The sequence below is a fragment of the Lipotes vexillifer genome, unplaced genomic scaffold, assembly GCF_000442215.2.
Source record: "Lipotes vexillifer unplaced genomic scaffold, Lipotes_vexillifer_v1.1 scaffold548, whole genome shotgun sequence".
NCBI lineage: Eukaryota > Metazoa > Chordata > Mammalia > Artiodactyla > Lipotidae > Lipotes > Lipotes vexillifer.
In genome coordinates, this window is record NW_006789826.1 from 653,715 (window position 1) to 679,914 (window position 26,200).

At 41.2% G+C, this 26,200-nt stretch overlaps 1 protein-coding gene and 1 pseudogene across 1 annotated transcript in view; both read left to right on the forward strand.

Moving 5' to 3' along the window:
* Positions 1-4,699: 4,699 nt before the first annotated feature.
* Positions 4,700-5,218, forward strand: LOC103072502 (translationally-controlled tumor protein pseudogene; annotated as a pseudogene).
* A 5,138-nt stretch (positions 5,219-10,356) lies between these two features.
* Positions 10,357-26,200, forward strand: part of RALA (RAS like proto-oncogene A) — a 76,810-nt gene continuing 60,966 nt past the window's right edge. The window contains exon 1 of the mRNA XM_007462847.1: positions 10,357-10,583. The gene's annotated coding sequence lies outside the window, so the exon portion shown is untranslated. The remainder of the gene's footprint in view (positions 10,584-26,200) is intronic.

Here is a 26,200-nt window from a genome sequence, read left to right on the forward strand (position 1 = left end):
TCAATACCGCCACCTGTTCAACTGATATTGAGAGGATAGGAATCATTTTATAACTAACAACAAAGAATACTGGTGTTCTGCTGCTAACAAAACCCCAAAATGTAATGGCTTCAAAGACTATTTTACATCTGTGACTCTATTTCTGTTTTTAAATAAGTTATGGTTACCATGGGGGAAGGGATAAATTGGGAGATTGGAATTGACACATACACACTACTATATATAAAATAGATAACTAATAAGGACCTACTGTATAGCACAGGGAACTGTACTCAATACTCTGTAATGACCTATATGGGAAAGGAATCTTAAAAAGAGTTGATATATGTATATGCATAACTGATCACTTTGCTGTACAGCAGAAACTAACACAACATTGTAAATCAACTATACTTCAATAAAAAAATTTTTTTTAAAAGGCAACTTCAAAATAATAAAAAGAAGAAGAAATGGAGTGGAATGGATGATTTGAGATGTGCTAAGGAGGAAGTTTTAACAGAGCCTGATGATGGAGTGGATGTTGAGGAAAAGGGAAAATTCAAAGTCAACATGTAGATTTCTGGCTTCGGGCATTTGGGTGGGTGATTGCATCAGCTCAGTTCGGACATGCTGTGTTTGAGTTAGTTTCCTATAAAACATCCAAGAAGTATCAACTAGGGAATTGAATACATAGGTTTCAAGTTTAGGAGTGAGTTCATGTCTAGAAGTCATCAACCTATAGAAATAAAACCATGGCGTAGATGAGATAATCCAAGAGGAACGTGTAGCCTAGACTAGAGTGATAGAGCCTTAGAGTTCCTTGAAATGGCAGTATTTAAGCAAAGACAGCAGTGTCCAAAGGACATTATGAGTGGCCAGAAAGGAAACAAACATGAAGTGTGGTTTTCCAGAAGCTGAGAGAAGAGATTGTTTCAAAAAGGAACGAACGGTCAACAACTTCAAATGCTGTTGAAACATTAAGAACTAAGGGATATCTTTTTTTTTTTTTTTGCGTTATGCGGGCCTCTCACTGTCGTGGCCTCTCCGATTTGCGGAGCACAGGCTCCGGACGCGCAGGCCCAGCGGCCATGGCTCACGGGCCCAGCCGCTCCGCGGCATGTGGGATCCTCCCGAAACGGGGCACGAACCCGCGTCTCCTGCATCGGCAGGCGGACTCTCAAGCACTGCACCACCAGGGAAGCCCATAAGGGATATCTTATAATAGGGATGATATTGGTGACTTTATTGCGTCGTTTCACAGCAGTGTTGGGAATGAAAGCCTGACTACCTATGACTGAAGAGTAACTTGGAGGTGAGGAAGTGGAAATAGTAAGCACAGAAAATTCTTTGAAAATTTTTCTCTAGTGAAAAGAAGGAGAATTTGGGTAGAAGCCGGAGGGAGAGAGGATATGTATGAGGGAGACACTTTAAACAAATGAGAACGCTAATGGCAAGGAACCAGTAGAGTGAGAGGTTGAAGACACAACAAAAAGAGAGTAATTGATGGAGCAAGGTCCTCAAGTAGACAGGAGGAGCTGAGATCCAGAATCCAGATGGAACGGTGGCTTTCTATTGTGAAAAGAATGAAGGAAGGGATGGTCATGGTTCAAAAGTTATAGGTTTGATTATAATAACTAATATATAGTTCTCATGTAATTTTTAATTATTACAACACAGTATAAGCATTTTAAAATGCAGACAATAAGATTTTTCAAAGGTAGTGAGAATAATCAGGGACTATCTAAGTATTGCTATTAAAATCAATTAATCAAAAGCCTAAGTTTAAGTACTAATATTATTTAATAAAAAGATGTGATTTAGGGCTTCCCTGGTAGCGCAGTGGGTGAGAGTCCGCCTGCCGATGCAGGGGACACGGGTTCGTGTCCCGGTCCGGGAGGATCCCACATGCCGCGGAGCGGCTGGGCCCGTGAGCCATGGCCGCTGGGCCTGCGCGTCCGGAGCCTGTGCTCCGCAATGGGAGAGGCCACAACAGTGAGAGGCCCGCATACCGCAAAAAAAAAAAAAGATGTGATTTATAACCTAAAATAAATAAATAAAAAGTAAAACTTAGGGCTTCTCTGGTGGCGCAGTGGTTGACAGTCCGCCTGCCGATGCAGGGGACGCGGGTTCGTGCCCTGGTCTGGGAAGATCCCACATGCCACGGAGCGGCTGGGACCGGGAGCCATGGCCGCTGAGCCTGCGCATCCGGAGCCTGTGCTCCGCAACGGGAGAGGCCACAACAGTGAGAGGCCCGCGTATCAGTAAAAAACAAAACAAAACTAAACTAAAATTTAGACAATAATATAATTTGTTCAAGTATCTTACTTATTAATACTATTTTCTCTGACTCCCCAAGACTCAAAACATCTAGATTTATGGGACCTAGCCTGACATTCCTTCTTTTGTAAGGTGCCTGGGACAACATTTGAAATATAGTAAATATTTAATAAATGCTAATTTAATTCCCTTTCCTTGGCTGACTCTGGACTCAAATAGTCAGCTGCTTCCCTACTGATGGCATCTAATTCTTCCTTCTGGTTTCTCAGATCTGGTACTTTCTGGTCTAATCCTTGCTACCTACCAGAGTCCTCCTGACTTTATAAATACCTTCTGTTCTAGTCTATCCCTACCTCTACACTTTTCCAGGACAAATCAATTCATTTATGATAGAATAATTCATTTTAATGGAGTATATTCAAGACTAAATTTGTATTCTACTTGAAGATATGAAGGTATTCTGTGTATGTGTACACACACACGCAAAAATCAGGAGCCACTAGAAATCGATGCTGGGTATGTGGTGATTCCTCTGAAAAATAATACAACTTATAAAATGAACAAAACTGAAATGGGTATCAATTTTCACAATGATAGATTCTGACCAAAGGCATATTTTCACAGATTTTGTCAAAATGTATCAAAGAGCCCTTTAAAATATCAAAGTGGCTTCTTCATTTACTGGTGATGAAAATGTACAATTTTATTTATAGTTAATAAGTATAAAAACTTATTCAAGGTTGAAAGACTCTGAAGAAACCTGTAGAGAGGTAGGGAAATTAGATAGAACCAAGCATATCTATTACCTCATTCAAGGGAAATATTTCATTTGGATGATCAATCCAGGCAGACAATGGCTTCTGAAAAATGAATACTTGATTTCATAGCAGTAAAAATCAATGTTGGAGCTAGTTCAGTGATAGAAGAACAATGTAAAATACATCATCCCATGCACCTTAACTATAATTATATCTTAAATAAAATAATATAAGAATACTACACAGCTGCAAATCCAAAACTTCATTTAATAAGTATATTATTAACATTTCTCTTAATGTCAAAAAGATGAAAAGAAACAACATAGAAATATTTTCAGCTATACAAATTCAGGGCTTCCAAGACAAAAAAAAAATACTGAGGATGCCACTGTTATTTACATAGTTTTTTTCTACATAGAAAATGTTTATATCTAATTCAATTTCACTTTAACCCTGGGCAAAGTGAACGCTGTAATTAGACAACAGCATTCACTTAACATTTAACCTACTCATTTAACATTTATCACTTACATGTACTTGCCATGTGCCAGATATTGTTCTAAGTTCACTAAGATATTAGCTCTTTTAATCTTAAAACCATGTAACAGAACATGGTAAAAAGTTTTAATTGAAATTGCTGTTTTTTCTCCACTTTTCCGTCCTACCCCATCATATGTAATCAGTAAAATGACAGCAAAAGTCCAGTGAAAAGCATTTAACTTGGACTTATAAGATTTGAGTTCATTTCTGGCTCTATTTAGGGTTCTATGTGACATTGGATAAGTTACTGAAACCAGAACCTCCCAAACCTAACTGATGATCAGAATTTGAAGGATGGTGTTATAGCTACGGATATAACTGTTTATATTTGTTATATTTTTAAATTTATATGCATATAAGCCTTCAGCCAAGACTTTCTAATTGACTTTGTTTAGAGTGGGACTCAAGAATCTGAATTTCCTGGGCTTCCCTGGTGGCGCAGTGGTTGAGAGTCCGCCTGCCGATGCAGGGGACGCGGGTTCGTGCCCCGGTTCGGGAGGATCTCACATGCCGCGGAGCGGCTGAGCCCGTGAGCCATGGCCGCTGAGCCTGCACGTCCGGAGCCTGTGCTCCGCAACGGGAGAGGCCACAACAGTGAGAGGCCCGCATACGCATACCGCAAAAAAAAAAAAAAAAAAAAGAATCTGAATTTCCTTTAAAGCTTTACACATCTTCCTCAACTTATGATGGGGTTATGTCTCAATAAATCCATCATAAATTGAAAATATTGTAAGTCAAAAATGCATTTAATACACCTAACCTACTGAACATCACAGCCGAGCCGAGCCTACTTTGAATGTGCTCAGAACACTGACACTAGCCTACAGATGGACAAAATCATCTAACACAAAAAACTGCTTTGTAATAAAGTACTGACTATCTCATGTAATTTAGTGAATACTGTTCTACAAATGCACAAGTGAATGGTTGTCTGGGTGCAGCGTGGTTGGAAGTGTATTGGACTGGGAGCTGGCATTTCATCAAGAGAGAAAGAGAGGTGCCCTCTATATGAGGTTGGGGAGCGGCAGAGTCTGCCTTTTCCGCCCGCTCCCCCCTCCCCTGAGCGCCGCTCCGGCTGCACCGCACTCGCTCTGAGCTCCGTGCTCCTAAGCTAGTGCCACCGTTGTCTCCCTCCAGTCGCCATCATGATCATCTACTGGGACCTCATCAGCCATGATGAGATGTTCTCCGACATCTACAAGATCCGGGAGGTCGCGGACGGGCTGTGTCTGGAGGTGGAGGGGAAGATGGTCAGGAGGATGGAGGGCAACATTGATGACTTGCTCATTGGTGGAAATGCCTCCACTGAAGGCCCCGAGGGCGAAGGTGCCGAACGCACAGTAATCACTGGTGTGGATATTGTCATGAACCATCACTTGCAGGAAACCAGCTTCACAAAAGAAGCCTACAAGAAGTACATCAAAGATTACATGAAGTCAATCAAAGGGAAGCTTGAAGAACAGAGACCAGAAAGAGGAAAACCTTTTATGACAGGGGCTGCAGAACAAATCAAGAATATCCTTGCTAATTTCAAAAACTATCAGTTCTTTATTGGTGAAAACATGAATCCAGATGGCATGGTTGCTTTGCTGGATTACCGTGAGGATGGTGTGACCCCATATATGATTTTCTTTAAGGATGGCCTAGAAATGGAAAAATGTTAACAAATTTGGCTGTTTGGATCTATCACCTGCTTTTCATCCACACAACACCAGGACTTAGACGAAGGGGACTGATGTCATCTGGAGCTCTTCGTTTTGATGTTGATTTGTTTGGAGCGGAGGCATTGTTTTTGAGGAAAAAAAACACAAAACATGTCATGTAGGTTGTCTAAAAATAAAATGCATTTAAACTCAAAAAAAAAAAAAAAGAGAGAGAGAGAGAAAAGAGAGAGAGGGAGAATCATGCCCATATGGCTAGCCCAGGAAAAGTTCAAAATTCAAAACTTGAAGCATGTTTTCCACTGAACGAGTATTGCTTTCATACCATCGTAAAGTCAGGGACTGTCTGTACAAATTCTGGTGAGCAGCAATACTTGGGAACCATTGATCTAGTAATCTTATCCTTTAATCCCAACAGAAAAAGTATGGAAATATGTGGTTCACAGAGTGGACATGAAGGGCAGGACTGTAAAGCCTAAATGTCAGACCTCCATTCTTTACGCATTCTCACTACAGTGGCCACAACAAAAGGGCCATCTAGGATATTTAAGTCCAAACAGAAACATTAGGAATGGTATCATACAAGTGACTGTCACTTACAGCACCTATTTAAACCTACCGCTTTAGGCCTGATGGCAATAAAATGAAGCAGGAAATGGAGGCAGTTGTCTCTCTGATTTAAATTATAAAACAAACCAAAACAAATTATCTTTACCTGGATGTGCAGAAAATGGCCACACATATTCACACACCTAAAAGTTTCCAAGGTGATTTTTTTTCCCCCTTAAAGTATTCAACTAATCATCACAATATACTTTTTATTTTCATCCCTAAAATATTTTGAGTACTAATGCCTGACACCATGAACATGAATAAAAGTAAGTGCCTGGGGCTTCCCTGGTGGCGCAGTGGTTGGGAGTCCGCCTGCCGATGCAGGGGACACGGGTTCGTGCCCCGGTCCGGGAGGATCCCACATGCCGCGGAGCGGCTGGGCCCGTGGGCCATGGCCGCTGGGCCTGCGCGTCTGGAGCCTGTGCTCCACAACGGGAGAGGCCACAGCGGTGAGAGGCCCGCGTTAGACACAGCCATAAACATAAGAACAGCAGTTTAAGTTTTAAAAACTTAAGTTTGGCTGAATTTTACAGACTCTACAGGCAATCAATCATAAGCCAGAAATGCTCATATTATAAATACGTTCTGGCATAACTGTCATATCAAGCTGGTAACCATCACATAAAGAACTAGAAGGAACAGTAATTTGAGAGCCTCAGGATAAGAGATGTGAGTTTGACTCTGCTAATTGACAATTTGTAGCAAGCCTTTTCAGCCCTTAGGCAAGTCTTTAAGCCCTCTGAACCTATTGTTTTGAACAATGCATGTCTTATAAAGTTGTTGTGAAAATAAAATCAAATAATACAAATGTTAAGGTACCATGGGTATTACGGACAATGCTTATAACTCTACTAGTAATAAAACATGTATTTCAAGTAGTTTAGAGATAAATTGCTAATAACCAACTACCTTCTCATCTGACCCCCAATACATCTAGGAGGCTTTTGTTGTTACCAGTTACTACTATAATGTATAGCTTTTGTACACTGATATGTTTATAAATTGGTATACGATAAGCACATATATGAAAATAAATATGTACATTATATAGCCATGAATATATTTAAATGTATGTGTTTATATACGCATACACCTTTCAAAAGAGAAATACTGAAGAAACCAATCTAAGAGGCAAAATTTCATCTACTTTAGGGATAGACACTGGACAAAACCTCAGAGGACTATGTATTTTATTTTGTATTTCTGATTAAACAATGATGAGAATGACAGAAGATTTATAGGAATGCTCACCTTCATGCTACAGACAAACGTGTAATTGCATGCTAAGTCTTATTATTCTATGGGGACGTGAGTAATGCTTTAATGCAAAATTCCAGTTAAATGACTGTAGTAGACTAATCATTAATTCTAAAACATGATTCTGACAAAAGCATACCTATCTCATACGTCTCCCCAATGTATATATTAGCTATAAGTAGCAGCAAACATAAGAATTGTAGTTACTAAAACTCTTCTCCTTACTTTTTACTCATACCATGTTAGTACATAAGGTTGGTTTATAAATAATAAAAATTAACAATAAGGTCAATAAGAAACCTAAGTGTGTGTGTGTGTGTGTGTGTGTGTGTGTGTGTGTGTGTGTGTGTGTGTGTGTGTGTGTGTGTGTGTGTGTGTGTGTGTGTGTGTGTGTGTGTGTGTGTATTTATTATTATTAAAAAAATTTTTTGGCAACAACACACAGCTTGTGGGATCTTAGTGCCCCGACAAGCGATCTAACCTGGGTCCATAGCAGTGAAAGTGCGTTTTAACCACTGGACTGTCAGTGAATTCCCAAATCTAAGTATATTTTAAACCAGAACCTTTCATGTTCTTTGAGGTGCCCAGGCAGGAAAGTTTGAAATGCTCATGAGTTCTACTGGATACTAGTGCTAATTATTAATAATATATACTTAAAATTATGCCCTTTCATTCAAGTACCTCAAAGAGCTTTTAAAGCATTAATTTGTTATTTCTTATCTCTGAGAGGCAGGCTGGTAGAAATTTATTATAATCTCTATTTTATAGTCAAAGAAACTAGGGCATAGAGAGGTTAAATGACTTTGTTTGGGTCATATGGTGAAAAGAACTTTGGGACTCAAGATCATTGCTCTCATTTCTAGTTCAGTATATTATCCATTACATGGTTGGTCAATACACCTAAATGTAATTTTATTCTAGGAAAATTGAGAATAAATGTATTTGAATAATCTAAGAACTAAAGGTGAGAGTTCCTCTTTTTTTGTGTTCAAAAAATCCTGCTATACAGACAGGAGTATAGAATAACAACTAATAATTAGTCTTTGGTTTGCCACGGTACCTATTATTTATAGGGCTTTTGCTATATGTGGCTTTCTGAAGCTTCTGCTCGAAAATGATCCATTCTATTTCTGACTGCTTTAAGCTAGGTTAGCATAGCTGTGAACAAACAAGAATCAGCTGAGACAGGCTGGCTAATGAGCTTGAGGTTGTCTTTCATTGCCTTCCCCTTGCTCACTCTTAAAGCTATCCTCCTCCTAGCTCTCCATTCAACAGGTATTTGTGTAACCTACCATCCTCAATCCTCCATCTGTGGCTAGTTTAACTAACCTGTCTTGTCAATGATTAAATTAAAAAAATTTTAATTAAGGTAACAATGATATTATTTTATGATGCTATACTAGTTATACTTTTGTCATATTCAGTTTCTTGTAAGCCTAAACTTTATGGCCCTTAGAAGAAATATGGTCCTTAGAAGACCATTATGCATATATCACCACATGGGGATTTTTTTCAATGTAATATTTCAGCATTTTCCCCAAGAAAAATTAGGGAGAAAGGAGAAGTGGCTTTGAATCTGTGCTCAATAAAGTGAGACTGCAGCTGGCTCGGCTGTGGTAATACAAGCCTGTGGTGTTTGTAACTTCATATCCCATCCTACCCAGAGCTGTAGACCCACACAGCAACTGCCATTAGACACCACCATCGGTACTTAAAACACGCCAGGTCCAAAATGGCACTCATTTTCTGCCCCAACCCCATCCCAATCCTTCCTTATTTCATTCGGTAAAATACCCCTTTATCCTCCCCCAAAAGCAGAACATCAGTATTGTCACTTCCATTCTTTTATCCAGCAAGCACCTGCTTCCCAAGAATCTATCATCATAACTAGTTGATTTGGCATCCTGAACATTTTAGGAATCCATCTTCTTCGGATGCTCACTGCCACTCACATTATGGTTATCCTTTCTCTTGATTTCTGTAATGGCTCCTTGTCTGCAAGCTCTCTGCTTACCCTGCTCCTCCCCTCAACTAACCTGTCCTCCACCAACAGCTTAAATTGTCAGTCTGTCCAGGGTCATTCCTCTATTCATGGCCTCACTACGGCATGAAAGACAGTTCATGTTTGACTCCTGACTGCTTCTTCAGCTTCATCTTTTTCAGCAGCCCAGCCTTGAACTTTTAAGTCCTGTAATTTTACTACTCAGACTTCTCAGTACTCTTTATTTGTTCCTTTGTTTCATGTCCTTTCTGTCAGGATCTGGATGTGCTGTAAAATCCCTTTTTGGTGCTGTTAAATCCGTTTATCTTGAAAATCTGACAGTTTTAGTAAACTCATCCATTCCTTTCTCTGGATACCTTGATATGCCATACTTCCAACCGTAATTATTTGCTTCCATTACTCTGGGCACCCCTTGAATGGACTGTGTCAAGCAATGAATGTTGCTACTCAGGTGCGAGGTGGGGAGGGAGGAGGATAAGGGAATAAATGTCTAGAGTTAAGAGGGGAGCTGTTAACGCATGTTAGTCTAACGATCGATTTCGAACCTGTGGAAGGATTAAAGCAAACGATTTAGTGGAACTACTTCCAATTTAGGCTCCCAAATCACAGGATGGGGCCGCGGGATGATCTCAGTGCCACACCAGACATCAGACCCGCTGTGTCGTAGTGGGTTCGAGAATCCTCAGAAAAGGATCCCCAACTATCCGCGGATGCGAGTCCTCCCGCGATCAGCTGTTAGACAGGAGGCCCAGGGCGGCCACCGAGACGCTCCAGCCAGGGCAGGCGACTGACCCGTCTCCAGGGATTCAGCCCGCGACGAGCCGCGTCGCCGGTTCCACTCGGGAAAATCCCGGCCACAGGACGGAGTGGCCTAGGACGCCCCAGGAGAAGAGGCCGCCCCCTGGAAGCAAGATGGCGGCCTCCGCTCTCCCCCTCCTTCCCCAAGAACCCCCTCCTGGTCCCCAGAAGAGAGACAAGGACGTCGTGGCGCCGGCGCCGAGATCCGGGAAACTCTGCGAGGCCCGCGGCCCCTCCCGGGCCCCGGGGAGGTGACTTCAGCTCGCCGGGCGCAGAGACCGGGGGTGGGGTCGCCCGAGAGGCAGTGCAGCCCGCCCTCAGCGCGCGCAGGGTGGACGCCAGCAGGCCCGCTCCCTCCGGCCATTGTTCTCCAGCCCCGGCCCCCACATCCTCCTCTCCGCCCGCGGACAGGAAGTTGCTTCCCCTCAGACTCCGCCCCGCTCCCAGCGCCCCGGAAGTGATCTGCGGCTGCTGCTGCAGAGCGGCCAGCAGGAGGGTGGATCTCCCGAGAGCGGGGCGCCCCGAGCCCTCCTCCGCCTCCTCCTGCCGCCCAGACTCCACCGCCTCCTGTCGGACTCCTCCTTCTGCCGCTCCCGGCTCGGAGCCTCCTGGACGACAAGGGCCGAGCACTCTCCAGCTGGAGCCAGCTCAGCCGCGGCTTCCGGACCCCGCGGGGCGGTGGACCGGCTTGCGGTGCAGGTGAGCTATGCCCGCCCGGGCTGCCCGGGGAGGGGCTGGGGCCGCCGGGGCGGCGGCGGGGGTGTGTCTGGGCGGCGGCGGACCGAGGCCCAGGCGCCGGGCACGGACGCCGAAATTGCACCTCCCGCGTTCTCCCCGGGAACCAGCTGCGGGACGAGCCCGGGCTGGAATCCGGGGCGCCGGGTTCGCCGCTGTGCGAGCGAGTGCACTCCCGAGAGCGGACAGTTGCGGCGAGGTCTCCCGACCCCGGCACCCCCTCGAGCTGGCCTCGTCCGAAGGTCACCCCGCATCTCTGTCCCGCCGCGCCGAGGTCCCCGCCTGGGCGGTGCCCGCAACCTGGGGGGACCGGTCGCCGCAGTCCCCGCACCTCACTCCGCCCCTCTCCCCTCCTTCCCTTTCTTTCACTCCTTGTCTGTGTGCGAGCAGTTGCTTTTGAAGCGTCTCCGGTAGGGTTTTGTGCCAGTTAAAGGAATAGCTGTTTCAGGTTGAAGTCATTAGATGGTCCGCACTGAACTGAATAGCCGGTCCTGGGCTCTTGCACAGGTTTAGCCAATAATCGGGAATAAAGCCTCTGAAACGAGGACGAGAATATGGATATTTTGAGTGAGGGAGGTGTTTCTTCCGTGGTTCGTTCCTGAAGGTTTTCCAGAAGTGGAAGATGTGATTGTGTGTGCTTTAGGCTGGGGATATGTGTGTAAGTGGGCGGGGGTGACGGCGCAGAGAGGTGGCAGTGTTGTTTCAAGGTTTAGGGAGAATTAGGGAGTTGACTGGCCTTTTCTCGGAAACCTGAATGTCCAGACTTGCGAGAGCTCATCCAAGTGTCATTGAGGTTGTATGAGAACTACAGGGCCACGCCCTGCCTGTCAAGCTGAAAAGCACCTAATTTACGAATTGTGTTTGGGGGCCGCGGGGAGGGGGACGGGGCGGGAGAGCTTTATAAAATATGTGTCATAAGTTAATTCTTGTCCTGGAAGTAAATTACAACTTTAATCATGCTTCAAAAAGTATATACTAAATGTCGTTAGTGAACTCAGTTTTCACCAAAGGTATTCCTTTTAGCTTATGTTTACTAATGTATTTAAATATGTCTTATTCGCTTATGTTTCTGTCTCTACTAATGCAATATTATTATAAAATGACTCCTGTGACTCTGAAAACATTATTTTTAGATTATGAATTTCTTCGGGGCAGGAGCCATGTCTTACTCATCCCTGTGTTTCCATGCGATGTGGCCAGAACATAGAAGTTATTCACACAGCTCTTCAGTGAATGAATGAATGTGTAGGTGATCTCACAGTTGCCTTCCAGTAGTCATTTATTTGGTGGTGGGGGGGGGGTGGCTAAGGGTTTTTTGTTTGTGTTTTTGTTTCAGTTTGGATGCAGATTTTGCTTTGTCTTTCTGTTCTTTAGCATGGTCAAAGGAGACATCAAGAAGAATCCTTTGCCATCCTTCCAAAACTATCCTCCCCTGAAAGATTAAAATTATATTTAGGGTATTGTGATTGGACATTATAATAACTTATATTCCAGTGTTAAATGTTTACTACTTGAGCTTTTTTGCCGAGGGTTATCAAGAAGAGATTTCCTGGTGATAGGAAGTTTGTGTTTGGAGTTGATAACCATACCCTATCTTAATCAAATAGAGGAAATTGGGGGTTACCACTGTTGAGATAACGTGGTACATCGCAGAATTGCTTATAGTGGCTCATTTTTTTCCACGGGTACATGAAGTCCTTTGACATCCTCTTATGACCTTGATGCGATTTACCAGTAGCCACTTTAACACTTTTTTCCAGAGATCCAGATGCTGTTCTCCAGTGTGTCTGCTGAGTGTGCAGTCATCTGTATCAATTATTTTGAAGTAATTCTTCATACAACACTTTCTTTGCAGTTAATTCTTCATACAGCTCTTTTTCAGGGAAAAGGGGCTAATTACAGGAAAGAAACTTGTCTACCATTTGTGTGGGGAGATAATTTTTGTCTATAGATGGTTGGGTTATTTTCACTGTAGTGAGGTTCAAATAAAAAAGTGCTGATATCTTCTTTCGTCTCCAAATGTTTGGTCCTACACTGGTTTTCCAAGCTCAGCTTCTACAGAACATAGATAAATGTACCAGTATCACTTCTTGTGTTTGTATGTGTCAGTGTAATATGCATTTGTACATGGGTTGCGAAGACAATCACTTTTAAAATACTGGAATAAGAGGCTGTGAATATTAATGGGGAAAAAGATTATGATTTTGAGGAAGTAGGGAGACAGTTAATGGTTTTCACTGTTTTATAAAATGTTTTAATTTTAGACACTAGGGAGAGTGAAGCCTGTAATTTCTTATCTCAGTGACGTAACCACTATACAGAGGTCAGATTTCCCTTATTTCAACAACTCTCTTGGTAATAACAGTCCTCCTACATTGATTTCCTGCCAAGCACTGTGATAAGAGCTTATAATTTTTAATCTCCACACTACTGCTGCAAGATAGGTAGTTTTTCCATACTTTACTAAGGCTAAGGGAAGTTATTTGCTGGAAGCTGGGCCACTAGTACGTAATAGGGTCTGGATTTTAAAGTAACAATTTCTGAGAACATTGGCTATTGCAATTAATCCTAAAAGACTGAGAAAAGAATTCGATTCTGATTGAGCTGAGCTTTAAGAAAGCAAAGATACTGATCTCCTCAGTACTCTTGGCCATCACATGGGGCCTGGGGTAACCAGTGACCCTGGCCAGGCGGCCTCAGATAGCAGCCAGTCTTCTGTTTATGACCTTCCTTCCACACACCTTCTGCGTGTGTGCCACGATGAAAAAATGGATGGGCATTGTTCATATAAGTGTCCTGGGAGAGTAGAGTATAAGGAACTCAACTTTGGTGTTTGATTATTACTTTTTACCTTTCAAGTACCTGAATAGTCCCTATTTGAGAGGACTGTTGGAGACCTGTTTGTAGTGACCTTTCCTGCAATCTTGTTGTTTTTTTAGTTCTTTCTTGGACTGAAGGACATGGGGGAGAGGTTGTGGGAGAGTGGAAAAAAAGCAGAGGTGTAGACATGGGTCTGTTTTTACCATTTCAGACCATATATTATTTTCTCTTTGGGTTTAGTATGGAGGCTTAAAGGTGGCAGAATTCTTGTAAGGGTCTAACTGCTCTTCGGTGCCAGTAGAATTCTCTTCACTCTTCCCAAGGCTGTGCACTTTTTTTTTTTAAATGCCCTTTTCTATGGGCCTAATTCTAAGGATGTGTTCATCTCTTGGTTTAAAAAAGAAGTGTAGAGCTCAAGTTAAAAATAGCTTATTCTCCAGACCCTATTAGTAACAGTTATTCTTTGTGTTTTTCCGTTTGTTTGTTTTTTAGCTCTAAAACACCTTTCTTACTACCCTATTGCACTCATAAGGATTTGGTTACAATATAGAAAAAACTCAGTTAAAGCTCTGTGAGTTCTTAAAAGATGTTTGAGTAAATTTTAGAAGAGAATTTGCATCTTTGATTTAATTATACCTGAAGGTGAAAACTTATTCCTCGACATCAAGAGGGCATTCTGTACAAGCCAAGAAGCAAGCTTCCAGAAAACATGTTAGTATTCTTAGAGGCCCTCACAGCTAGAGGCCTGTATTAGGTTCAGTAGACAGACATAACGCTTGACACACATAATCTCTTTGAAGTCTGGGATCTAATTTCATCGCAGAATTCACTTATTGTACCTAAATATCAGGGTTTGTCAATGTCATCTTGGAGAAAAAAACACAGCAAGATTATGAAACGACTTCTACTCCCAGACACATTCTGAAGGTGGGGCAAAGATCCCCAGTTTCCACAAAGATCATGACTGTCGTCTTCGAAGCCACAGGATCTGTTGCTTTCTTTTGAGGTTGAGAAGCTAGTATAGTAATCCATTGAAAATGAGGTTGCCCCACTACTGAGTGATTGCAGACACTTTAGTTCAGTTGCCCTGTCTAGATCTATTCTGGATTATTGTAGCAGCTTTTTAGCCTCTGGTTGGGTCCCCCCACCTAATCTTTTTTCCACACTTGGTTAGAGTATTACGATACTCCCCTGCTTAAAACCCTTTCACAGCTCCTCCTTGCTAATTAATACAATACAAATTCGTTTTATTTTATTTTATTTTATTTTTTTGCGGTACGCGGGCCTCTCACTGCCGTGGCCTCTCCCGTTGCGGAGCACAGGCTCCGGAAGCGCAGGCTCAAGCAGCCATGGCTCACAGGCCCAGCCACTCCGCAGCACGCGGGATCCTCCCGGACCGGGGCACGAACCCGTGTCCCCTGCATTGGCAGGTGGACTCTCAACCACTGCGCCACCAGGGAAGCCCCAAATTCCTTTTATTCTTAATTTCATATATTAAAAAAAACTTTTAAGGTCTGCTCCTTACCTAACTCTGTAGCCTCATTTCTTTTTTTCCAGGGTCTTCAGTTCCAGCAATCCAGGCTTCTGGAATGCTAGCGTTTTTTCAGTCTCTCATTTCCTCTTCCTGTGATTTTTAACCACTTCTCCTTCCCTCAGCCTAATATACCCCTACTTGCCCTTCAGAATTCAGTTTAGCTTATAACTCTCCAAAAATTGTATCTTGATTTGGTTTTTTCTCTCAACTCCATCCTTCCAAAAAAACAAAACAAAACAACAACAACAAAAAACAACTTTCAAGACTGGGCTAGGGCTTCCCTGGTGGCGTAGTGGTTAAGAATCCGCCTGCCAGTGCAGGGGACACGGGTTCGAGCCCTGGTCCAGGAAGATCCCACATGCCGCGGAGCAGCTAAGCCTGTGTGCCACAACTACTGAGCCTATGCCCCTAGAGCCTGTGCTCCACAACAGGAGAAGCCACTACAATGAGAAACCCGTGCACCCCAATGAAGAGTAGTCCCCGCTCGCTGCAGCTAGAGAAAGCCCGCACGCAGCAACGAAGACCCAACGCAGCCAAAAATAAATAAATAAAATAAATTTAAAAAAAAGACTGAGCTAGTTGCTCCCCTTGCGAGCTGTCATAAAATCTACAATAGCACTTACTACTCTGGACAGTTACTTCATTAGCCTATTGTAAATTTTGTTGACCACAGTCTATAGTAACCGCGTATCTCCAGGTACACATGCCCTCTTAAAAGTCTTCACAGGACTTTTTTCGAAGTTCCCAAAGTTTCTCAGTTCATGACATCCTTATTAGTAATTTTTTCACAGCATCCCTAGGTCAGGAGAAACACCTAATGGTTTAATTTATTAGTTTAGGTCCAAATAACTTAATAAGTATTTATGTACTGACAATTTAGTAACTATTTGAAAAAAGTAATATACAAATTGAGTAACTTTAATTTTTAACTACATAGTACATAGTTTATTCAACCATTTCTCCTGTATTTGGACACTTAAGTAATACCCAATATTTTTCAATTACAAGTGGTGTTGTAATGCAGATCTTTGTTTCTTTGTATTGTTGGAAGTATATCTTCAGGATAAACGTATATATAAGATTTGTTAGATTTGCCAAATTTTTCTTCCTGTGGGGTTGTACTATTTTGAATTCCCACCAGTGGCGTACGAGTGCTGCAGCTTCAGCAGCAGAGCATGTTGTCAAGCTGCTGAATTTCTGCTAATCTAATAGGTGAGAAATTGTATCTCAGCCTAGTTTTAATTTGTATTTCTCTTATCACAAGTGAATTGAACATTTTTTTCATATGTTTCAAGGCCATTTTTTACATTTTTTAAAGTGTTCATGTTATTTACTCACTTTCTAAATAAATTTTGGTCTTTTCCTCTCAGAGTTTAAAAGTTCTTTATATTTAAGCATATTAGTCATTTAACTTCGATATATATTGCAAATACTTTGCCCAGTTATCTTTTGGCATTGCTTGTGGTGTGTGTTTTTTTGACTTGCAAAAGTTTGTTTCTGTGTAGTCAAGTATATTAATCTTAAGTTTATTGCATCTGGATTTTTAGTCATAGAGAGCCTTTCACTTCCCACAGGTTATAGAGGAATTCAGCCATGCTTTCTTCTAGTACTAATACAGTTTCATTTATAATATAGAGCACATTCAGTCCTCTGATCCATTTGGAGTACATTTCTATATATGGTGTGAATGGGTCTAATTTTATATTTTCCACGTGGCTGTCCAGTTGTCCCAATACCATTTAATTAAAGAAAAATCTTGGCCCCCTTTATCATATCCTAGATTTCTATATGTAGTTGGGTATGTTTTATACTTTTGGATGGTCTGACTATTCATGTACCAGTACTACACTGTTTTAATCATAGAGGCTTTGTATATGATTTAATATCTGGTAGAGCTAGTTCCCCATTATTGCTCCTCTTCTTCAGTGTTTTCCGTACTAGTCTTGCGTGTTTCATTTTTCCGTATGAACTCTAGCATCAGTTTGTCCAAGTCCATTAGAAAGCTCACTATTATTGAGGTCGCATTAAGCTTACTGTGTAACTTAGAACTGATCTCTTGATGGTGTTGGAACATCTTAATCTAGAACAAGCGATGTCTTTTCATTTTCTTAAATCTACTTTTGTGTCTCTGTGGAATGGTTTATATTTACTTCATATAAGTTTTGAACATTTCTTGTTTATTCCTATGTATTTTGTGTTTTATCTTTTGTTGTTACTATTATAAATAGAATTTTCTTATTAGTTATATTTACCAACTGATTATTATTCATGTATATGAATATTGCTAATTTCTGCATTTTTTTGTTACTTTTTAAAAATTTTATTTATTTATTTTTGGCTGCATTGAGTCTTCTTTGCTGCGCACGGGCTTTCTCTAGCGGTGGTGTTGAACAGGGGCTACTCTTCACTGCGGTGCGCGGGTTTCTCACTGAGGTGGCTTCTCGTTGCAGAGCTCTAGGCACGCGGGCTTCAGTAGTTGTGGTGCGTGAGCTCAGTAGTTGTGGCTCGCGGGCTCTAGAGCGCAGGCTCAGTAGTTGTGGTGCGTGAGCTCAGTAGTTGTGGCTCGCGGGCTCTAGAGCGCAGGCTCAGTAGTTGTGGTGCATGGGCTTAGTTGCCCTGCAGCATGTGAGATCTTCCCGGACCAGGGCTCGAACCCGTGTCCCCTGCATTGGCAGGCGGACTCTTAACCACTGCGCCACCAGGGATGTCCCCCTTGCTGAATTATTGTTATTGTTTAAGTACTTTTATTATTTCAGTACTTTTATCATTGCTTCTCTGTGGCCCAGATATACAGTTACATCACCTGTAAATAGAGATTTTATCCTCTTCTTTTCCAGTGTTTTTGCATCTGTTTGTCTTATCTAATTGCATGGATTACTATCTCCAGAACAATGTTAAATAGTAATATAACAGTATCTTTAATAGAGATGCTGATTGTTTTATTGTGTTATCTTCTCTGTGGATATACATTGTACTAGATATTAATTTAACTGGGGAAATACCTTTCAAAGACTGAAGTCCTTCACTATTTCTGTAAGAGATAGGAAGAGGCAGGAAGGTTGAATTTCCTAGTGGGCAGCAGCAAAGTATTGATACAATGATAATCAAGATAAGGTATTGATCCTTAGTTTCCCAGTTCATACAACCATTCCTGAATTTTGTTCCTGCCTCTCCCAAACTTCATTGTAATCTTTACTCAGCCAGTTTTCTGAGGAACTTGTGCCATTTTACATCCCCACGATCAGTTTACAGTTTCTCCACACCCTCACCAGTGTATGTTATTGTCCCTCTTTTTGATTATAGCTATCATAGTGGGTACAATTTCTGTCTTCTGCCATCTGCTAGAGTACTTTAGAGACAAGTACTTAGTACTTGTCTAAGCTGTCCTATGTGCATCTTAGCATATCTTTTTTTCTTCTTAGATATTTTATTTCAAGGTCCAATTCCAGGAATGTTTTCTTTATTGTAAAAACTATAAATGTGACGTTTTGTTTGAACTTCCAGGTGAACATTCCTTTTGATTCATAACAAGATTCCTGTTTTACATTAGTGTGTCTGATGAGTTTAAGCTGTTAAAACTATAAATTGTTAAAAGTACACTTGTTGGGCTTCCCTGATGGCGCAGTGGTTAAGAATCCACTTGCCAATGAAGGGGACATGTGTTCAAGCCCTGGTCCGGGAAGATCCCACATACAGTGGAGCAACTTAAGCCCATGTGCCACAACTACTGAGCCTGCACTCTAGAACCTGCGAGCCACAACTACTGAGCCCACATGCCACAACTGAAGCCCGCGTGCCTAGAGCCCATGCTCTGAAACAAGAGAAGCCACTGCAATGAGAAGCCTGCGCACCGCAATGAAGAGTAGCCCCCGTTCGACGCAACTAGAGAAGGCCCGCACGCATCAGTGAAGACCCAACGCAGCCAAAAATAAAATAAATAAATTTATTTTTTTAAAAAGTACACTATTAAAGGGATTTCCCTGGTAGTCCAGTGGTTGACTCCACACTCCCACTGCAGGGGGCACGGGTTCGATCCCTGGTTGGGGAACTAGGATCACGGCCAAAAACAACAACAAAAGTACGCTGTTAGAGTTAGCTGGGGGAAAGGGATAGTTGGGCAGTTTGGGATTGACATGTGAACGCTGCTATATTTAAAATGGATAACCAATGAGAACCTACTGTATAGCACAGGGAACTCTGCTCAATATTATGTAACAGCCTAAATGGGAAAAGAATTTGAAAAAGAATAGATACATGTATATGTAAAAACAAAAACAAAAAAACCCACCACCAACAGCAAAAGCACACTGTTAACAAATTATGGCATAGTTAAGTAGTAAGACAAAGTGCCCAAGTTAGAGTAGTGAAAGAGAATTATTCATAATGAACACTGACAATGCTTTGAAGAATTGTTAGTGCAGTGTTGACTACAAAATTGAGGAAATCCAATTATAGACAAGAGTAACCAAATATGATGCTAGGTTTAATCTATGTTTTATTCCTATTCTTACTAGGAAGGTACAAAATATAAATGAATTTTTTTTTTTTTTTTTTTTTGCGGTACATGGGCCTCTCACTGTTGTGGCCTCTCCCATTGCGGAGCATAGGCTCCGGACGCGCAGGCTCAGAGGCCATGGCTCACCTGCCTAGCCGCTCTGCGGCATGTGGGATCTTCCCGTACCGGGGCACGAACCCGAGTCCCCTGCGTTGGCAGGCGGACTCTCAACCACTGCGCCACCAGGGAAGCCCATAATGAATAAATTTTTTTTAAATCAAAATTTAGCACTTTTGGGCTTCCCTGGTGTATATGATTTCATTTGATCTTTATATCAGCCAAGAGATATAGGTGGGAATGGGTGCTCTTTCAGGTGGGAAAATTTATTGACCTTCATTCAAAAATGCTTTCTCAGGCACTGCTATATAACTAAAGATTTCTGCCCCAACTAATAACTATGTTGCTTTGTCTTAAATGACTACTTCAAAAAGTATTAGTTGGCAGTAGCATTTCTAGAAAGCTCTAATTTGCTGAGTCTGTGCATAATTATTTCATACTTTGAGTTTTCGTTTCTTCCCTCCATTATTTGCTGTGTATTAACAGTCACAGACCAAAGACATGACAGTCTTTAAACCTCAATTGTGTGCCTCTTTCTGAAATGTCCAGAGAACTACATTGGTGAGTCCTTTTACATTTGGTTACCCTTTAAAATGAGTGTGCGCCATGTAAAGATGTTCAACGTCACCAATTTTTAGGGAAATGCAAATCAAAACTGCATTTAGGTATCACTTCACACACCCGTTAGAATGGCTGTTATCAAAAAGGCAAAGAAACAACAAGTGTTGTCGAGGTGTGGAGAAAGGGGCCCTCCTGCACTGTGGGTGGGAATGTAAGTTGGTGTAGCCGCTGTGGAGAAATGGTATGGAGGCTCCTTAAAAGGTCTAGAACAGAACTACCCTATGATCTAGCCATTGCACTTCAGGGTATTTATCCAAAGAAAGTGAAAACACTGATTTGAAAACACATACGCACCCCTGTGTTCATCACAGCCTTATTTATGAGAGTCAAGATTTGGAAACAGCCTTAGTGCCCATCAGCAGATGAATGGGTAAAGAAGATGTGGTATACATACACACATGCACACACACACACACACACACACATGCACACACACACACAACAGAATATTACTCAGCCATAAAAAAGATGAAATCTTGCCATTTGTGACAGCATGGACCTTGAGGGTATTAATGCTAAGTGAAATTAAGTCAGAGAAAGATAAATACCTTTTGATTTTACACATATGTGGAATATAAAAAGAAAAAATGAAGAAACCAAACAATACATAGATACAGAGAACAGTAGTAGTTATCAGAGGGGAAGGGGCAGAGGGGAGGGCAAAATGGATAAAGGGGATCAACTGTATGGTGACAGATAAAAAGTAAATTTTTGGTGAGCATATTGTAGGTACAGAAGTAGGAATATAAAGTTGTACACATGAAACTTATGTTGTAAACCAATATTTACTTCAATTAAAACATTTTTGAGACAATAAAAGGAGTGGTTTTCCCCATAACTTTGTTTTGAAACATTTTTTTAAAATTGAAGTATAGTTGATTTACAACGTTGTTTTAATTTCTGCTGTACAGTAAAGTGACTCAGTTATACATATATATATATTCTTTTATATATGTATTTTTCCATTATGGTTTATCCCAGGACATTGACTATAGTTTCCTCTGCTATACAGTATGTCCTTGTTGCCTTGAAATGTTTCAGACCTACAAAAAACTTAAAAAGAGTATCATATCGAATGCCAGTAGTTACTAATCACCCTAAATTAACCAATTACCAATTATTGTTTTGCCACGTTTGCTTTATCTTTCTTTTTTTTTTTATTGTTTATTACTTATTTTTGGCTGCGTCAGGTCTTCGTTGCGGCGTGCGGGCTCTCTAGTTGCAGTGCGGGGCTCCCCGCAGCATGTGGGATCTTAGTTCCCAGACCAGGGATGAAACCCGCCTCCCCTGCATTGGAAGGTGGATTCTTAACCACTGGACCACTAGGGAAGTCCCTGCTTTAACTTTCTAAGTACAGATGCTTTTATTTCTCTGAGTTATTTGAAAGAAGGTTGGAGACATGAAACTTCACCTCTGTGTACCTGAGCTGACATCTTCTGAGAATGAAGACATTCTCCTGTATAACCATAATACTATTGTTAACACCTAAGAAAATCGGCAATAGTTTCATAATATCATTTAATATCTAGTCCAAATTCAGATTTCGTTAGTTGTCGCCTGTTGTCTTTTTTTTTTTAACATCTTTATTGGGTTATAATTGCTTTACAATGGTGTGTTAGTTTCTGCTTTATAACAAAGTGAATCAGTTATACATATACATATGTTCCCATATCTCTTCCCTCTTGCGTCTCCCTCCCACCCTCCCTATCTCACCCCTTCAGGTGGTCACAGAGCACCGAGCCGATATCCCTGTGCCATGCGGCTGCTTCCCACTAGCTATCTACCTTACGGTTGGTAGTGTATATATGTCCATGCCTCTCTTTCGCCCTGTCACAGCTCACCCTTCCCCCTCCCCATATCCTCAAGTCCGTTCTCCAGTAGGTCTGTGTCTTTTTTTTTTTTTTTGCGCTCTGCGGGCCTCTCACTGTTGTGGCCTCTCCCGTTGCGGAGCACAGGCTCCGGACGCGCAGGCTCAGTGGCCATGGCTCACGGGCCCAGCCGCTCCGCGGCATGTGGGATCTTCCCAGACCGGGACACGAACCCGCATCCCCTGCATCAGCAGGCGGACTCTCAACCACTGCGCCACCAGGGAAGCCCAGGTCTGTGTCTTTATTCCTGTCTTACCCCTAGGTTCTTTATGACATTTTTTTTTAATTAAATTCCATATATATGTGTTAGTATACGGTATTTGTCTTTTTCTTTCTGACTTACTTCACTCTGTATGACAGACTCTAAGTCTATCCACCTCATTACAAATAGCTCAATTTCATTTCTTTTTATGGCTGAGTAATATTCCATTGTATATATGTGCCACATCTTCTTTATCCATTCATCCGACGACGGGCACTTAGGTTGTTTCCATCTCCGGGCTATTGTAAATAGAGCTGCAATGAACATTTTGGTACATGACTCTTTCTGAATTCTGGTTTCCTCAGGGTATATACCTAGTAGTGGGATTGCTGGGTCATATGGTAGTTCTATTTGTAGTTTTTTAAGGAACCTCCATACTGTTCTCCATAGTGGCTGAACCAATTCACATTCCCACCAGCAGTGCAAGAGTGTTCCCTTTTCTCCACACCCTCTCCAGCATTTATTGTTTCTAGATTTTTTGATGATGGCCATTCTGACTGGTGTGAGATGATATCTCATTGTAGTTTTGATTTGCATTTCTCTAATGATTAATGATGTTGAGCATTCTTTCATGTGTTTGTTGGCAGTCTGTATATCTTCTTTGGAGAAATGTCTATTTAGGTCTTCTGCCCATTTTTGGATTGGGTTGTTTGTTTTTTTGTTATTGAGCTGCATGAGCTGCTTGTAAATTTTGGAGATTAATCCTTTGTCAGTTGCTTCATTTGCAAATATTTTCTCCCATTCTGAGGGTTGTCTTTTGGTCTTGTTTATGGTTTCCTTTGCTGTGCAAAAGCTTTGAAGTTTCATTAGGTCCCATTTGTTTATTTTTGTTTTTATTTCCATTTCTCTAGGAGGTGGGTCAAAAAGGATCTTGCTGTGATTTATGTCATAGAGTGTTCTGCCTATGTTTTCCTCTAAGAGTTTGATAGTTTCTGGCCTTACATTTAGGTCTTTAATCCATTTTGAGCTTATTTTTGTGTATGGTGTTAGGGAGTGATCTAATCTCATACTTTTACATGTACCTGTCCAGTTTTCCCAGCACCACTTATTGAAGAGGCTGTCCTTTCTCCACTGTATATTCCTGCCTCCTTTATCAAAGATAAGGTGACCATATGTGCGTGGGTTTATCTCTGGGCTTTCTATCCTGTTCCATTGATCTATCTTTCTGTTTTTGTGCCAGTACCATACTGTCTTGATTACTGTAGCTTTGTAGTATAGTCTGAAGTCAGGGAGCCTGATTCCTCCAGCTCCATTTTTCGTTCTCAAGATTGCTTTGGCTATTCGGGGTCTTTTGTGTTTCCATACAAATGGTGAAATTTTTTGTTCTAGTTCTGTGTGAAAAATGAGTGGTAGTTTGATAGGGATTGCATTGAATCTGTAGATTGCTTTGGGTAGTAGAGTCATTTTCACAATGTTGATTCTTCCAATCCAAGAACACGGTATATCTCTCCATCTCTTTGTAGCATCTTTAATTTCTTTCATCAGTGTCTTATAATTTTCTGCATACATCGCCTGTTGTCTTTAATAGCTGTTTTTTCCCCAGTGCAGGATCCAATCAAGGTTCATAATTTCTGCTTGCTTATTATGTCTTCTCTAGTCTCTTTTATTTCACTTTTTCTAGTTAACTTTTTTGAGGCATAATTTACATATCATAAAATTCACCCATTTTAGGTTTACAGTGATTTTTAGTAACTTTACTGACTTGTGTAAATCATTACCATAATCCAGTTTTAAAACATTTTTATCACTTAAGTAGAAAATCTCTTATTCCCCTTTTTAGTTAATTCTCATTCCCATCCCCCAGCAGCCGTTAGTTTATATTCTGTCTCTATAGATTTCCCTTTTCTGGACATTATGTATAAATAGAAATATACAATATGTATTCCTTTTGAGTTTCTTTTACTTAGCATAATATTTTTTGGTTATCATGTTGTGGCATGTGTCAGTAGTTCTTTCCTTTTTATGGATGGACAGAAGCCCCGTATTCCATTCTATGGATATACCACATTTTGCATCTCCTTTTACAATTGATGGACATTTGGATTGCTTCCCCTTTTTGGTTATTATGAATAATCCTGTTATGAACATTTATGTGCAAGTCTTTGCATGGACGCATGTTTTCATTTCTCATGAGTATCGTGGAGTGAAATCTCCAGGTTATATGGTAGATTTATGTGTAATCTTAAGAAACTGCCAAACTGTTTTCCAAAGTGGCTATACATTATTTTGCATTCCCAGTGGCAATGTTTGGGGATTCTCATTTTTCTGCATCTTTACCAGCAGTTGTTAGAGTCTTTTTAAAAAAAATTTATATCCATTCTGGTGGATATAAATAAGTATGTCGTGGTTTTAACTTGTATTTCTCTAATGAATAATAGTGTTGAGCACCTTTTCATGTGCTTATTAATAAGTCTTTGACTTGTTTTCTCTGGTGAAATGTCTACTGAAATCTTTGGCCCATCTTTTAAAAATTGGGTTATTTTTCTTCTCACTGAGTCATAAGAGGTCTTTGTGTGTTCTGGGTACAAGTCAATGAGATGTGTGATTTGCAGAGATTTTCTCTCAGAGTGTTATTTTTTTTGTAGTGATGTTAACCATGAGCTTTGCTTAATTTCTCTAATTTGCCATATGGGGCTTTTTTGGAGGGTTGGAATAAAAGCTAAATCTTCTGTTCATAATTCTTCCTATGTCTAGTACTGAAGTACTAGATTAATTAAAGACTAATTAATTAAAGACCGTGTAGTCACCTTCATCTTCATTCTGCAGTTAAGCAGTGAGAAGCTCTTCCTTTCTGAACCACAACAAGCAAATAGAGAGCCTATGGGTGTTAGGGTTCTTTCAATTTTAAGAGTCAGAAATCCCGTTGAGCCTACCTTAAGTGAAACAGAAGTGTGCTGGCTTTCTCTCCACCAGTTCTGCTGCTTTTTTTAAACTGGCAGACTGTTTGTGTGGTGGCCACTTTCGTCTCCAGATTCATCAAAGAGCCAATCTTCCCCACTAGTTTAAGGAATAGAGTACTCTGGCTAGCCTGGGTCTCTTGTCCTGCTTTATAGTCGGGCCCTGATTTACAGTCCTGTTGTAATGCAGTAGGAGAGGGTGGTTCCCACTAGAAGAAGTTTGGCAGACAAATCATATGTATGCCTCTTTAGGGGCACTGGGTCATTTTTTGCCCACTTTAATGAAATTAAACCAAAAGTAATAGGAGATTAATATCTGGAGTTTTGGAGGGGTGATCGCATTTGTTTTATGATTAATTTTAACTCTAAATTAGCCTTTACTAGTAGCACTTTTCTTACCTAAACAAACTCAGGTGATACTTGGTTTAAGCTAAAACGTTCCACGTACCTCTTCCTACCTCCCATGCCAGTGAGGGGCGGACCTACATTAACAATGATAACAACTTGGTAATTTGGCCGATTTTTCTGTACTCCTCTTGAGCTTTCTTTTATGTAGTTTTCTTTAGCTCTGTGAGTGGGGGTCATAGCCAACTGTCTTGGAGTTCCTACATTCCTGCAGATTGCTGAAACCCATTTTTATAATTAGTTTCCTTCCTCTCTTCTTTCATTTACTTGGATTCTCAAGCTCTGTCAGTGTCCATATGTTATATGATTCATCTTTGAAGTGATTTTTTTAAAAAGTAAGGCTAGTTCCCGGTTCCTTTTCATGACATTAAGTGTGTATGGTGATGGTGACCGTGCTATTGATGTAGTTGTGATTTTCCTGCACAAAAAAAGAAAATACTTTTTTTTTTTTTTTTTTTTTTTTTTTTTGCGGTACGTGGACCTCTTACTGTTGTGGCCTCTCCCGTTGCGGAGCACAGGCTCCGGATGCACAGGCCCAGCGGCCCAGGCCTACCGGCCCCGC